General features: G+C 40.9%; 2 pseudogenes; both read right to left on the minus strand.

Annotated features, from left to right (window-relative positions):
- Positions 1-11,725: 11,725 nt before the first annotated feature.
- LOC140853129 (uncharacterized) lies at positions 11,726-13,233 on the minus strand (annotated as a pseudogene).
- Positions 13,234-13,607: 374 nt separating this feature from the next.
- Positions 13,608-14,198, minus strand: LOC140853130 (uncharacterized; annotated as a pseudogene).
- Between the last annotated feature and the right edge of the window lie 497 nt (positions 14,199-14,695).

Here is a 14,695-nt window from a genome sequence, read left to right on the forward strand (position 1 = left end):
TAAGACTAGGATTCCACCTTGCACCACATAAGCCCCCCCACGCCCTCTCTCTTATTCCATGCCAATTTCCTCTTATTTTGTACGACAAAAGCCCTCTCCCAAGTCTTTTCCACATCCAAAAGATTTTCTCTCTTCTTTCATACATGAAAGTGGTTGTGGATCAAATCAAAGTAGGAATAAGTTTGGATTTCAAATTCTATGAGATAGAGTTTTAGAAATCCAAAACTCTTTCCTTTCTGCACCAAATTTATCCAGATTTTTTTTGAGATTTTTGTGGCTTTTAAAGTATACATTGTGCACCCTTTGCTAGTGGTCCATGCATGAAAATAAAGGAGGCGTCCAAGAGTTGGGTGCCCCTTATCTTGCCATGTTTGGATAAGCCTTGACTAGGTATTTGACCTAGACAAGGACTCTATCATATCTCTCTCTATAAAATGAGTTTCTTCATAAAATTTTTGCAAATTATAGAGATTTGAGAGACCTTTGGGGCATCCAAAAATTATAGAGAAAGACTTTGAGTCGTGGAGATATAATAGACATAAGATAGGGTGTCTAGGAGAGAGTAAAGAGAAGAAGAAGAGGGTCTTCTTCTAGGATTGTTAGTTTCATCTCTTTCCTTCCTCTATCTTGCATTTTCTGAGAGGATTTCAGATCTAAAACTCCTCCTTCTACTTCTCATCTTTGGAAGAGCCCAAATCAAGAAGAAGGAGGCACCTGATCAACCATCGAAGAAGGATCAGTGCAGTACTAGCATACTGTGCTGATTTTCTGAAGCAGAACTTCTGATCGAGATTCATGGGCTCATGTGGATGACTCCTAGAGACCGAACATGTGTGCGGTTTGCAACATCATCCTCAAGCCTGGATCAGCAAGGTTAGAATATCTAACTTGTAAGGTAATAGATCTGATCTATTGTTTAATACATACATAAGATGTAGTATAGAAACATGTTGGTATGATCAACATGTAGTTCATGCTCTATATATTTTAATTTTTGATTTAATGCTATGTAATAATCATATAATAGAATCTTAGATCTAGAGATTCTCTAATTTTAAAAAATAAATTTTGATTTATTTTAGTCTTCCACTGTCTGATCCTGAAAAAGTTTCAAGATCTAACCTTGAAACCCTAGATCTGGTTACTTCAGCCACCCCTCCTCCCTTGGGCATGGGCCCACCTTGGGTATCCCATCTACTGGTGTGAGGTGTCACACCAGCATATCTCCTCTCTCATTTGATTGGATTGCGAAGATTCGAGTTCATCCTGCTTTTCTGCGACGTCTGGCGTGCATGCGAAGTAGAGGATCTGTACATCCAGACCTCCATGAAGGTTTATATCAGATTATTTTAGATTTGATCTCTTATTCCATTGCTAATCAGGTAAGAATTTGATTCTTATTCATGTAGATTAATAAAAAAATTTTAGATACAACCTGAGCCTTCTAAAGAGAAATAGTTTTCCTCCCTTCATTTACTTCTTTCCAGTAGTGGATTTTAGATTCTATATACACCTATCATGTATGTTGTAAAGAGGAGCAGTTTGACTCTTTGTAGAGTAGTGAAGGCACTGTTTATCTACCAGATGGATTGAGCTTTGTGATCAAAGGCATCAAGATGGTTAGTTGGATGATATATGATGGTGTGTCAGGAGATTGAGGGAGATCCGATACATATCCGATTTCAGATGAGATCTTATCTCACTAAGCAGATTGGATTCAAGAGACTACAAGACAGTAGCTGATGGAGAAATCCTGAAGGTGTTAGATGGTGATAAAATTTTTCTAAAGAGAAAGAAGAGGATGAGAGGATATTACTATCTGGTAGAGAGCCTAGTGCGAGTTGGAAATTTAGGAGTCAGGAGGAGCCCAAAGCAAGGTGAAGCTCCAGGTGGAGGTGGATCAGGCACGAGATGGAAGACTCGAAAGAATGAGAGGTGATATCGTAGGATGAGATTCCTATTGCCACAAGAGGATATCCTAAGCAAGTCTCAGGTCAGGAGGAGCATAGCATATGATGGAGATGGGATCGAGTGGTTTGGCTCGATTCTCATGTTTGCCCATCCATGATCAGCAGGTGATTATCTCAGGATATGGGGGCGAGGAGATTTAGAAGCTCTCAGAGTTAAAAGGAGGCTAAATATCGAGTCGAGATGGAGATTATTAAAATTTGATATCTTGAGATTTGATCCATATTGAGCCCACAGCAAGATTCGAAATGACTAACGGAGTCCAACAAGCTCAAGATCAGTCCAAACGAAGTCCAGATGGAGAAGTTACGCATGAGAGAAGCTAGTACAGCCCACGAATAGGTGAAGGTAGATGGAGGCTGGCAGCGGCATGCAGGCACGCACGGTGTGTGGCCCAGGCCCAAGCGGGTGCGTGCAGGCGCGGCCCAGGCCCAGACGAGCGCACACAGGTGTGGCCTGTGTGATTCTCTCATGTGGTCCACACACAGTGCATGGATCGATGGTTTATAAGGACCCATGATGGATCAAGAACTTGTTTCCCCTGGGTTTCTCAAGGTCTACGATGGACTGGCACTATTTCCTAGGGCGTTTCTTATAGTTCACAGGGATTTTCATGGATCAGGTGGCCTATTGCATGATCTGACTGCTCGTATGATTTTTTATCATGATCTGATAGTTCTGGGAGGCTTTGATGTGATCAAAAGTATTGTTCGACTTGGTTTTGGTCACAGTATCCCATCAGGACTCTAACAGATGCCTTTTACGCATTCTGTACTCAAGATTGAGCTTAGTTCTAGGCCTTTAAAAGACCCCATGGCGAACAGAGGTTTGGTATCCATGGTAACAGTGGTGTTCAACAAATTTGAGGAGTAGTAGCCGTGAAGAGTCTAGCAACAGCAGACCTTGAGAAGGATGCCGACAGAGAGCAGAAGCAAAGAACTTCAAACAAACTATCAGGCAGCAGACAATGGTCACTTTAGGAGTTCAGGAGATCTTCCTAGAGAGAGTACTTTTGTGAGGGAGAGCTTCTTATGAGGGAGAGATTGGGTGTACAAGGGTTGAGGGTGTAATCTCTTCTTATAATTTTCTCTTTTTCATAGTGAAGCTTTAATGCCCCATGGAGGTAAGCCTTTTGACAGATCTACATATTTGATTGTGTTTCTGTTTTATTTCTTGTTTCTTCCTGCTGCAACGTTTAGTATTGAAAAGATCTTGTGAAGGTGGTGTCCTAACCAGACATCCCCAACAACTCCCAACCGACAAGATTCCTTTTAATCTTGCATTTGGGACTGAGGTAGTCATTCCTGTGGAGTTTGGATTTTCATCTCTTAGAGTGGAGGAATATGATGAAGACACCAACTCAGTATGGCTCCAGGCTAATCTCAACTTGATTGAAGAAAGTATGGAGCATGCCGCTGTGTGGATGGCTGCCTATCACCAGAGAGTAGCCAACTATTATAATGCCTGAGTCAAGACCAAGGAGTTCCAAGTTGGTGACCTAGTATTGCGGCAAGCTGAGGTATCACAACCCACTGAGCAGGAAAAGTTATTACTTAATTGGGAAGGTCCTTACCAAGTGGATGAAGTAGTATGCCCTGGGATCTATCAGCTAAAGTAGCTTGACGGCACTTCGCTTCCTAGGCCATAAAATTTGGCCAACCTCCGTTTGTATTATCAATGAGGATGTTGTAATATTTTATTGCATACATAAAGTTTTAGTTTCATCAAATCTTGTTTGCACATGAGAGTGACCTGTAAAGCTGACCAATACCTCGGCAACTTAGAGATAGGGATAACTTACAAGACCCCATCAGAGCCCTAGTCGCACGAGATGTGGAGGGAGACCCTAAAGGGCCTCTGGAGGGCTAATCGATAAGGACCCTCAACCTATGATATGAGAACGGAAAGTGCACATGCTATCACTCACAAGATGAGCTGAGCACATGCTGCCTCTCATGTTACGGAAAGTGCACATACTGTCACTCATAAGATGAGCAGAGCACATGCTACCTTTAGCATTACAAGAAGTACATATGCTGTCACTCACAAGATGGCTAAGCACACGCTGCCCCTCGCATGAAGACGAGCAATGCACATGCTGTCATTCACAAGATGAGCTTAACATACGTTGCCTCTCGCATTATGAGAAGTACACACGCTGTTGCTCACAAGATGAGCTGAGTACACGCTACCTCTCACATGAAGATGAGTAGTGCACACATTGTCGCTCACATAATGAGCTGAGCACAAGATGCCTCTCGCATTAGTGCACACGCTGCGGCTCACAAAATGAGCTAAGCACATGTTGTCTCTCGCATTATGGGAAGTACACATGCTGCCGCTCATAAGATGAGCTGAGCACATGCTGCCTCTCGCATGAAGATGATAAATACACATGCTGCTACTCATAAGATGAGCTGAGCATACGCTGCTTCTCGCATTACGAGCAGAGTAAAAATACTGCTCACATCAACAAGGCAAAAATGCCAGTTGCATTAGTGAGCAAGGCAGAGATGCCTCTCGCATCAACGAGCAAAGCAAAGATGCCATTCAGATAATTGCTTTTGATCAGCCATGACTCAAAACAGTTTGAGATTGACCTAGCCACTGTTGAGGTTCTTCTGTTCAAGACCAAAGTCCCTTTTGGCCAAAACCATTTCCATTAAGGTTTGTTTGAGGTTATTTTATTTCTCTTAAATTAAAACAGGTTCATCTAAATTCTTGAGGTCAAAATTGAGTCATATTGAAATAATTCTAAGTGCCTTAGGTCGAAATCAACCTCTACATGTAAAGCAAAAATATCCAACCATGAACAAAGAAAATAAAAGCACTATGGAAGAGAACCTCTTTTCATTCATTTGAATATTTATAAGAAACAGATGGTGTCTGAAACACCACCTTATCAAAAAAAGAAAAGGAAGAAAAGGGAAAAGCAAAACAAGATGAAGATGGAGATGTTCAGTCCTTATCCGATGAGAAGTCCCCCACCTCTTCATTGCTATTTTTGGATTGGAGGAATTGGAGTTCCAAATATGGCATGATCTGTAGCAAATGGGCCTTATAGTCCTCGAAGTCGAGGATAAAGCCACCAGCAGTGATGTCGACAGTCTACTCAAACTCCATAGAGGCTCAAGACTCTTTGGCATAGCATGTTCGGACACCAGGTAGAATCAATCCAAACTGGGGGTATGTCCACTCTCAGAAGGCAGTGGGATCCGAGAGTTGGAGGGCACCCTATGAGAGGAAGACGGACCGGTGCATCTGGTTCTTGCTCTCTCTCGGGTCGCTCTCACCAGAGCCCTCCATTGCTTTACTCTGGCCTTGATTACTGACAGGGGTGGATGCAGAGGTGGTGTCATTGTGGCCAAGGAAAGAAAAATAAAAAAAAAATTGTAAGGTGAGAAAGATGAAAGGTGGGGTTCAACTGGCTTTCAGCCCCAAGGCTTTCAACCCTTATTTATAGAAGTTAGTGCCCGCATCAATCGCCAATCGATGGCTTGAAGGAATATAGCTATTTATTAGGTGGTAAATGGTGTGTTTTCCAACTGTGAGAAATAAATCTAAGCGACACCTCATGAATCAGGGTATGGCTACGTGATATTTTCCTACAGGCATGGCGTACTCCTATAAGTCTTACATTCTTTCTCAAGTATTGTCCTATCGAAAGAGTCAGCAAGCATTGTTCCCAATGACTATCCACATTAAAAGAGGCGAAATAAAGATGCCACCCAAACAATTGCCTCAGATCAACAAACACAAATAATTACCTTCAATCGGCCTAGGTCTCAGTGATCTTTGATCAAGCCTAATTCAAAACTAACTTAGCTACCATTAGTGTTCCTTTGCTCGAAACACTCCTACTTTCTACAAGTTCACTATAAAGCCTAGTGTCCTAAATCTGCCTGCATGCTAAATAAGAGTGTGTGATCACAAATGAAAGGCGAGAAGTAAGAAGAAGAACAGATTCTCTTCATTCATTCTCTATCAAATATTTACAATAAGAGTTTTTACAGAGACCTTGGAAGTTCTGGATATGAAAAAAAAAGAAGAAAGGTAAAAGCCTAAGAGGGAGTGCCTGGAGCTGGAGTGTCCATCGTAGGTACGTCGACTACAGTGGGTTCCCAAAGCTCATCCAAAAAATTTAGATTTAGCTCTGGATACTTAGTAGCAATCCTGTCCCGGACCCACTGCTTCCCACCGACATAGGCATCAGCGAAAAACTTAATCTTCTCATCCTCGTATTTCACTGACGTTCGAAAGTCCACAACAGCCTTGGAAGCGGCCTCTACTACCTTTTTATCTGCCACCTCCAGCTAAGTTTCAAGCTCCTTAGTTTTTTCAGTAGTCGAAAATTCTCCTCGATGGCTCCTCTTAATGCTGCTTCAGCATCTTCAGCTTTCCTTTCAGTGGCATCGGCCCTCGGGGAGGCCCCTCCAGCCTCTCTCACAACTTTGTCCCTGGTGCCCTTGAGCATCTCGACATCGGCTTGGTGCTTCCTCACCTCAGCCGAAAGATCGCGACAGCTCTCCATATACCCATTTAGATAATGGATGAGCTATCAAGAAAAATCTCTTTTCAGTGCACATGATAAGTGAATGTTTAAAGTAAATAAAACTACAGAAACTCAAACCCACCCGGATGAAGCTCTCCATAGCCTTTCTTCGCACCTCCCTATGTGGGTCAGCTAGTAGATTGGTTGCATCAGCTAGGAGGAGCATTTTGATAAATAGCTCATGCGCTAGTTGATAGTTCTCTAAGGTTGAAGCCTCGAGCTTCAGTGTAGCTGGCATGGCCACAGAAGTCCCAGCCTCATTGGTCGGCTCATCTTTGAATGCAATGACGGAAGGAGCTAGCGAGCTCAAAATTACCTCCTCTAGGGTCGATAGGCTCAGAACTGCCTCCTCTATGGATCGATTGGTTTGGCTTCTTCGATCCCCATCAAAAGCCAATGAAGTCGACCCAGGATAGATCCGCATGATTTTGAAGTTGTTAGCACGAGGAGGCTCAAGGTCTTTAGACCCAGGAGCTGGTAGCACGGGGGTGGGGGTGCATAATCCTGATATGGGTGTTCCGACCATCGGCAAGCTCAGCTATCTTCTTTTATGAGTCTTCTTCTTTAATTTTTTTCATCTTATTCGGGCCTATCTCTACAACTATTTTTGCAGCCAAGGCAACCAAATGGTTAGTGTAGGAGTAAAGCAGAAATGAACACGCATCCTTGAGACAGGTGACCCATGCGTACCTTGAGGGGCTGCCTAACTGATGCCGATATTGAATAGCATCTACACTGATAAAAGCTCTTTCAGCATTGGAATCTTGAAGTTATGTAAAACTTTCGCCTCCTCCCTTTGGCTCTGATTCAAAAGTGGCTCCTTTAGCACGGCCTCTTGGGGTTCGCCCCAAGCAACGAACCCCAAGTCCTCACCAGATGTCTAGGAGATGAAGAGGAACCACTCCTTTCAATCATAGATAGTGGTAGGAGCATCCTGTATCAGCAGATGGATGTTCTTCTTCCTTTGTGTCGACACATACCACCACCCATGTGAATCTGAATGCCTTTTGAGGTTAAAGAAGAAGAGGAAAAGTATAATGCTAGGATCAATCCCAACCAACGTGCATGCTGTGGTGAATCCATTGATATGCCACCAAGAGTTTGGGACTATAGAATAGGGCGACCTCTCAAGGTGTTGAAGAAAAGCCATGAAGAAGGGGTGGAGAGGAAGCCTTAGCCCAGCCCAGAAACATTCCTCGTAGAGACTCATCCGGCCTGGGGGAGGGCGGCAAACTTGATCATTCGGTCCTGGAATTTCCAGCTGGAACTTTGGAGGGATTTAAAACTGCTCGTGAAGCAGTATCACATCCCTTTCTATCAACTTGGACTTAAATCCCAGTGGAGCAAAATTAGAGTCTCTGAGGGCCATCTCCCTTGCAAGAAGAAGTTTGGAAGTGACAGTCGATAGAAGAGGAAGACTTGTGACAAAAAGACATAAGGGTGAACCCTAAAAGCCTACGCCCAGTCTCATCTGAGGTTTTAAATAGCCCCAGAGTTCAAATTATCACCAAGCGATGCTTTCTTCTAGAGCATTGATTATTCTAGGCATGAGTCAACGGACTAAGAGCAGACGTTCAATGTGTGGCAGCCCTTGATTGGATGTAACTCCTACCGCCGATATGGTAGTTAATGCCAGCAACAGGTGAATCATACTCTGTGCCACTTTCGAAGAGTTGTGCGAGAACGTGCGATGGTACCTACCACATGGAGATGATTTGAATTCTAACTCTTCTAACCCCTGTACAATATGTATGAATTATATTACTTGAATTACAGCTCAGATTGTGGCTCGAGCCAGCTCTACTCAGAATGTTGCTCAGGTTATTTATTTGTTGAATTATAGCTTAGATCATATTTTATGATTACAGCTAAATTATTGGTTAATATAGACCAAAATTTGGCTAGTTCAGCTTAGAATGTAATTTGCACTAATCCATTCAAACACTATGAGCACTAGCAATAAAATGAACTTTAATCATTCACATCAAAATGATTACAAAGTTCAGATTATAGAAGAGAAAAAAAGAGAAAAGAAATACAAGTCACTACTTTGGAACCCCATCAGGACATGCTTCAGAACAACCTTCCTTAACATCGGTAGCCTCTTTAGTCTGGATGGCAGCATCGATTTTATTTGCTTTAGCGGAATAACGAGACACTCTTGCAAATCTCTCTACGCTATCCATTGTCACAGCCTTCAAGCTTTCATCTAAAAAATTGACTTATAAAAGCTCGACATTGTCAGCAGGAAGATGTGCCTGAGCTATTATCTTACACCTTTTGAAGTCCATAGAGAATGCCATCTTGCAAGCTTGGTTTATGATCTCAGCTTCCTTTTTCACCAGTCGGCTTTTCCTTCTTTCAACATTCATAGTTAAAAGCTCCTGATCTATGAGTTGACGTCAAAGAAGACTTTAGCTCTCTCTTTTTTTCTCCAGCTTCTTCTTCAAGTGCTCCATTTCTGGCAAAGCTTCTTGAAGCTCGACAGGCGGCTCTGGGGATGCTTGGACCCCTTTAGAAGTAGAGCTTCACCCCTCAGAGGTGTTCTTTCCCTGCACCTTACTCTTTCTAAGGTCCTGGCCCTCTTAGCTGAGCTTCTATTGGAACTCCTTCGAGAATAAACTTTCGAGGGGATATAATCTCTGCTCCTTTTCCCTTCAAGCACCCTCCTCATATGCTCTACATCATCATGGGTTCGGTGGTAGTTTCTTTCAGCTTTAGACCTTTGTCCCATGAGATCTTCAATCCTTCTTTCAGCTTTAGATCTCTGCCGCTCGAGGTCTTCAATCTCCTTCTTGGCCCTCCTCAGCTCATTGTCCTGACGATCAACCATTTCTCAAGCTTCTCAGAGAGTCTCTTCGAAAGAGTTGGCTTCTTTGACCAACTCAAAATTGATCGACTCTACCTGCCCCAAGTGATATCTCGATGAGTCAATCTCCTCCCTCACTGCAGTAAGTTCTATGGAGGCTTCAGGGGTAGAGCCAATAAAACTGACTAAATAATATCCGACCTGTATAAATTGGCATGCAATCATTAGGTGCTGCAAGTCACGAAAGGCTAAGAGAAGATATTTGAAGACACTCTTCCTGGGCAAGAGATCTCAAAGCACCCACTATCTATTGTTGGGCCCACCCATGTGCAGCTTCTCAATAGGAGAAAGAAAGTTTCCCAAAAGTTTCATCACAGATTTGAGATTTTTTGCTGCGGATGGAGCAGAAGGCGCCGGCTGCGAAGTCCCCGTCTATGTTACAATCGGGGGGAGGCATTGAAGTAAGAGCACCCATTCCAAAGGCTCTCCAATTTCTGTCACTATCACCGAAGCCTCCTCAGAATGATCACCTGCATCCTCTACCTGCTTGGCCACTGCTGAGACCACCTTAGGGTGGTCGATCGAGCCCATCGATTGCACCTTCTCCATCAATCTCTCTTCTGTCAGAATCCCTTCCAATGGAGATTTCACCATGACTTCTGATGAGGTAACTATCGGCTCACTGATTGAGGGAGGATTCTCGTCCCTTATGGCCACAGCAATCGATTCAACGATCGAAAACCTCACATCACCACCCGACGGGATCGAGGGATCGATGGGCAGAACCTTTGTCTGCCTCTTCCTGGCCAGCACCAACTCAAGCTTTCTGAAATGCTCTAGATCCATCTTATCTTTGAGAATCATCGAGAGTCACAGCAAAAGTTTGGAGTAGAAAAGTCTTGCGATTGTCTTTCTATACACTCGAGGGGTAGATTTAAAAGAAGGAAAGGGTGAAGACAAAAAACCACCATCTGGAGAAGCTCAATTCATGAGAAAACCATCGGTTATATGATCCCATCAATCATAATCATTCGCTGCATGCTTCCACCAGTCAAGCTGACGGCATCACCTTTAAATGCTGGGGCCCCAAAAGAAAGCATGAGCACACGCATCCCCTGATCTGAGGTACAATTTTTGAGATACTCTTTTCGTCTGATCCTCAGACTCAAGAATAGCGGGATAGTGTTACGGTGATAACGTGAATACCTCAGATCAGCATGTTCTCATGGGATTCCTCAGACCGTTGAGCTATTGCAGTGGCTGCCGACCTAAGAGCAGAGCAGAAGTATGCAGAGCTGAGCTACTAACTTATTGCCTGCCATGTGGTCTTCCTGGCATGTGAGCATGTGAGCTGTCCCCGTTACCTCGATCGACTCATTCCTTAACGTGTGCAATAGCTGTCCACCTCAAGTAGATGAGTTCAGAGATAACCATATCCCCTGATTTTATGGGAATGATCAAAGGCTAAAATATCTCATCCGTAATGATATGTTCAACGACCCTGCAATCTCAAAATCACATGATCTTACAGCTGTTCGACCAGCTGTTTGATGATATTCTATATAAACAACTAAAGTTCTAAGGACCAAGATAAGCAACCCCTCTCAGAGAACTCATTACTGCTCTCTTTGTTCTCTGAATCTGACTTGAGAATCGGAGGATCCTCGTAGGAGGAAAACTTTCAATTCAGACTTATTTTGCAGATCACTCCAGCACCAACATCTCCGTCTGGGGCTTAGTCACCCTCTCTCCAATCTCGACCGAATCGAGCAGCAACAAAACACATGAAGTCCCTTATCACTTGAGAATGGAAAATAAACAATTAGAGGTTCAAGTCAACAAGATTTCAGAAATGAGTTCTCAAAATAAATTTGTCTCATCATAACAAAATTCAAATACCAACATAAAGTCGTAATAACATTCCATATCACATAACAATATTATAATTACAATGTTGATCATGTTCAGGACATTACGATCCACAACTAAAAAGAAGAAAGAAAAAAAAACTATAAAACTCAAAAAGAGATATAGAGGTGTCAGGCTATCAGTCATCCATAGAAGCATGATCGTCATCAACTCCACGACTGCTGGAACCACGTGGAGCCTACAACAAATATATAAAAACTTCAGTATTAAGAATACAAAAAATATAACATAAATCAAATGATTAAGTATATGAACACTTGTAAATAGAGTAAGATATGTATTCTGGAAGAGTCCACAAATGTCTACAATGCAGATGTCAACTGATCAATCTGAGTCTTCAAGGTGGATATCATAGTATCATAATTCTATCTTATCACTTGCACCTGTGCCTACACCCGCGCCTGCATCTACACTTGCACCTGTGCCTATAGCTACTCCTTAATTCATGCCTCCACCTGTGCCTCCATCTACTGCTCAATCCGTGCCTCCATCCGTGCCTCGAGCATAGAAATATTTGCATTGCTAGAGCTCTCTCTAGCACCCTGAGTGTATCGACGTATATCAGATAACTGAGTGGGGGTGACTCCAACTCCATATCCCCTCACTCGACTAAAGCTGTCTAGTCCCAGCAACTCCATCATCACCTGGGCCTCGACACGATTGGCCTCCATAGATGCTGAGGACTCACTGACACGCTCTGCAACAAGAGATGAAGCTCTCTCCTATATTCAAGATAAAAATATATATTACTTTTTATAATTAAAAACTAAAAATATGAATCGTTGAACTAAATGATTATAAATTCATATAAATATATTTCTCAACTTATCAGTAACAAAATGACCATCTCGATAAACATAAATCATCCTATAAAACTCCACTTGACCAGGCTTTCTCCCATGCTCACCCATCAACAAAAAATATAAATTTTATAAAATATATGATCCATAAATTTCAATTGACAAACTATAAGAGTTTTAATAAAACTTATAGGTATCATGATACATGATATGTGATACATGATACACAGTTTCAGTAAGTAGCATGAGGAATGTGTATACATTAAATTTGTCTTAAAAAGTTTGTAATATGCTAAATATTACAAAATATATATATATTCTTATCTACATCGCGCATAGCTCTTGGACCCTGATGTATGAAGAACAGACTGAGTTGCTCATGCAGCTCTACCAATAGCAGAATATGTCTACAAAATAAAGAAAACAAAGCAATATATCTTGTATATGTTTCTAAATTATCTATGTTAGTAATCAATAGAACATAAGATATTGGATGAATGTATACAATTACCTATCCCCTCTCAGAGAACCAATAATGGACAAGCTCCCTCCATCGATGAAGATCCACATCAGGAGGATAAATACAAGCAACATCGTCCTCCACCAAACCCTCTCTCTTATAGTTCCTCTTTAGCATTGTCTTAAATTCTTTCCATTTTCAATTGACGGACTTCAGTATCCATTCATAGCTATCTGGAGGGATTACAAATTTGCTCTACAATAAAGCAATGAAAAATATTAAATTATTAAATAATATAATTAAATAATTATAAACAAATTAACATAAATTATTAAATCATCTTTTTACCTCTACTAATCGTAGAATCTCAAGCTTATATGCATGAGGCATATCATTCCATCTAGCATAATTCAAAGGACAAAGCTGATCCTTCCATGCTACAGTACCTAAGAAGCTCGTCAACAATCTAGCTGCCTTATTGACAGGCTGTCCCATCTGATTGCACCAATGACAACCCTCTCACCCTCAGGTAAGCGCTAAATATCCCTAGCACGTGTGAGTCTATGTCTAATACGTGCTCTCCCGGATGCATCTATAATAACAACAAAATGAGAATTAATATTAAGAATCACCTAACAAAAATTAATACTCAAGTCTTAATAGTCATGAATATATAATACTTCTATTAAATACCATGTATATGTATCTCATCCATAATAGGATTCTCCTCAGCAAGAGAATTCGGCTATGACTCAAAAGGATCAGCATCAAACTGCTATGGGAATGACAAAGGACCGGCCTCAGACTGTTGGGGCTACCTCGACTGTGGGAATGATGAAAGATCGGCCTCAAACTGTGGGGGCTGCCTTGACTGCGGGAATGATGAAGGACCGGCCTCAAACTGTGGGAATCATCTACGTCGAGGCATGATGTCACCTAATATTCACAAATAGAAACAAAACTCAGATAATGTAAGTTATAAAATTATAAATATAATATTGATTAAATTGCTAATAAGAAACAAAATCTATTAAACGAACATGAATATATAATAAATGTACACATCTTAAATCTCTTACCAATTCAAAATCAATCAATATTTTCTCCTTCAATCTCCATCCTAACCAAGCTTGTAGCATTTAGATCATTAGTCGATATAAAATTATAAGGCATACACTACGTATAAGTCTCATCATCCTCTACTTCTAACCTCTTTCCCATATCATACAAGTCTCGGGGTTTCATTCTCACAATAACAGCCCATTCTTTATCTTTCAACTCTTATATAAAAAAAACTTGTCAAGCTTGAGATGAAAAAATAAATGGATCATCCTTTAATAAAACATCAGTATATATCAGCCTTGAAAAATTTACCAATGTAAATCTATTTGTATCTTGCTTTAAGCCACTTGGGGAGTTTATATCCATCCAATTATATCGAAATAATATAATTTTAAATTTTTTATAATAATCTAACTTAAAAATATCTGTAAGTACACCATAATAATTCTTTTCATCTGCTTCTACCATGATGCCACAGTTCTAGATTTTTCTAAATTTTTTACATTCTTTTGTATGAAATTTAAATTCATTAATGATGAAACCATTATATCCATTTACAATATTGTTAGGACCTCTAGCAATAGCAATTAATTCATCTGAATAGTTACTCCGTATCATCACTGGTATCTAAAAACAACCATGATAAAATTGTTAATGTATTATTTATGTTGGAAAATGTAGGTGATTTTATATATGTATTTCAAAAAATTTTAAAATAAATCACAGCAGAAAGCAACTAGATTAATTATATTAATCTAACATGCATATAATCAGATCAATAAATCAACCTACCCTAAGATCTATGACATGATATGTTACATATAAAATCTGAAAAAATTAAAAGATAAAATCTGTATGTATACAGTAGTAGATCAAATCTACTTCTAATCTGAGTTTAGAACTCAATATCTGAGCATGGATCGATGATCACCATTGCTGAGAGATGTGGTAAAGAGGATCCTCACTGGTTGCTCGCAACTGCATACATATTCGGTCTCTACGAAAAGTTCACTCGAAGCTCTGATCTGATCGGTCTCTTCGGGAGTACTAGCTCACGTGAAGACCATCTTATTGACTGATCTAAATTTTTTCTTCAAATCTCTCAAAATTTTCTA

The sequence above is a fragment of the Elaeis guineensis genome, chromosome 13 (assembly GCF_000442705.2).
Source record: "Elaeis guineensis isolate ETL-2024a chromosome 13, EG11, whole genome shotgun sequence".
Classification (NCBI taxonomy): Eukaryota; Viridiplantae; Streptophyta; class Magnoliopsida; order Arecales; family Arecaceae; genus Elaeis; species Elaeis guineensis.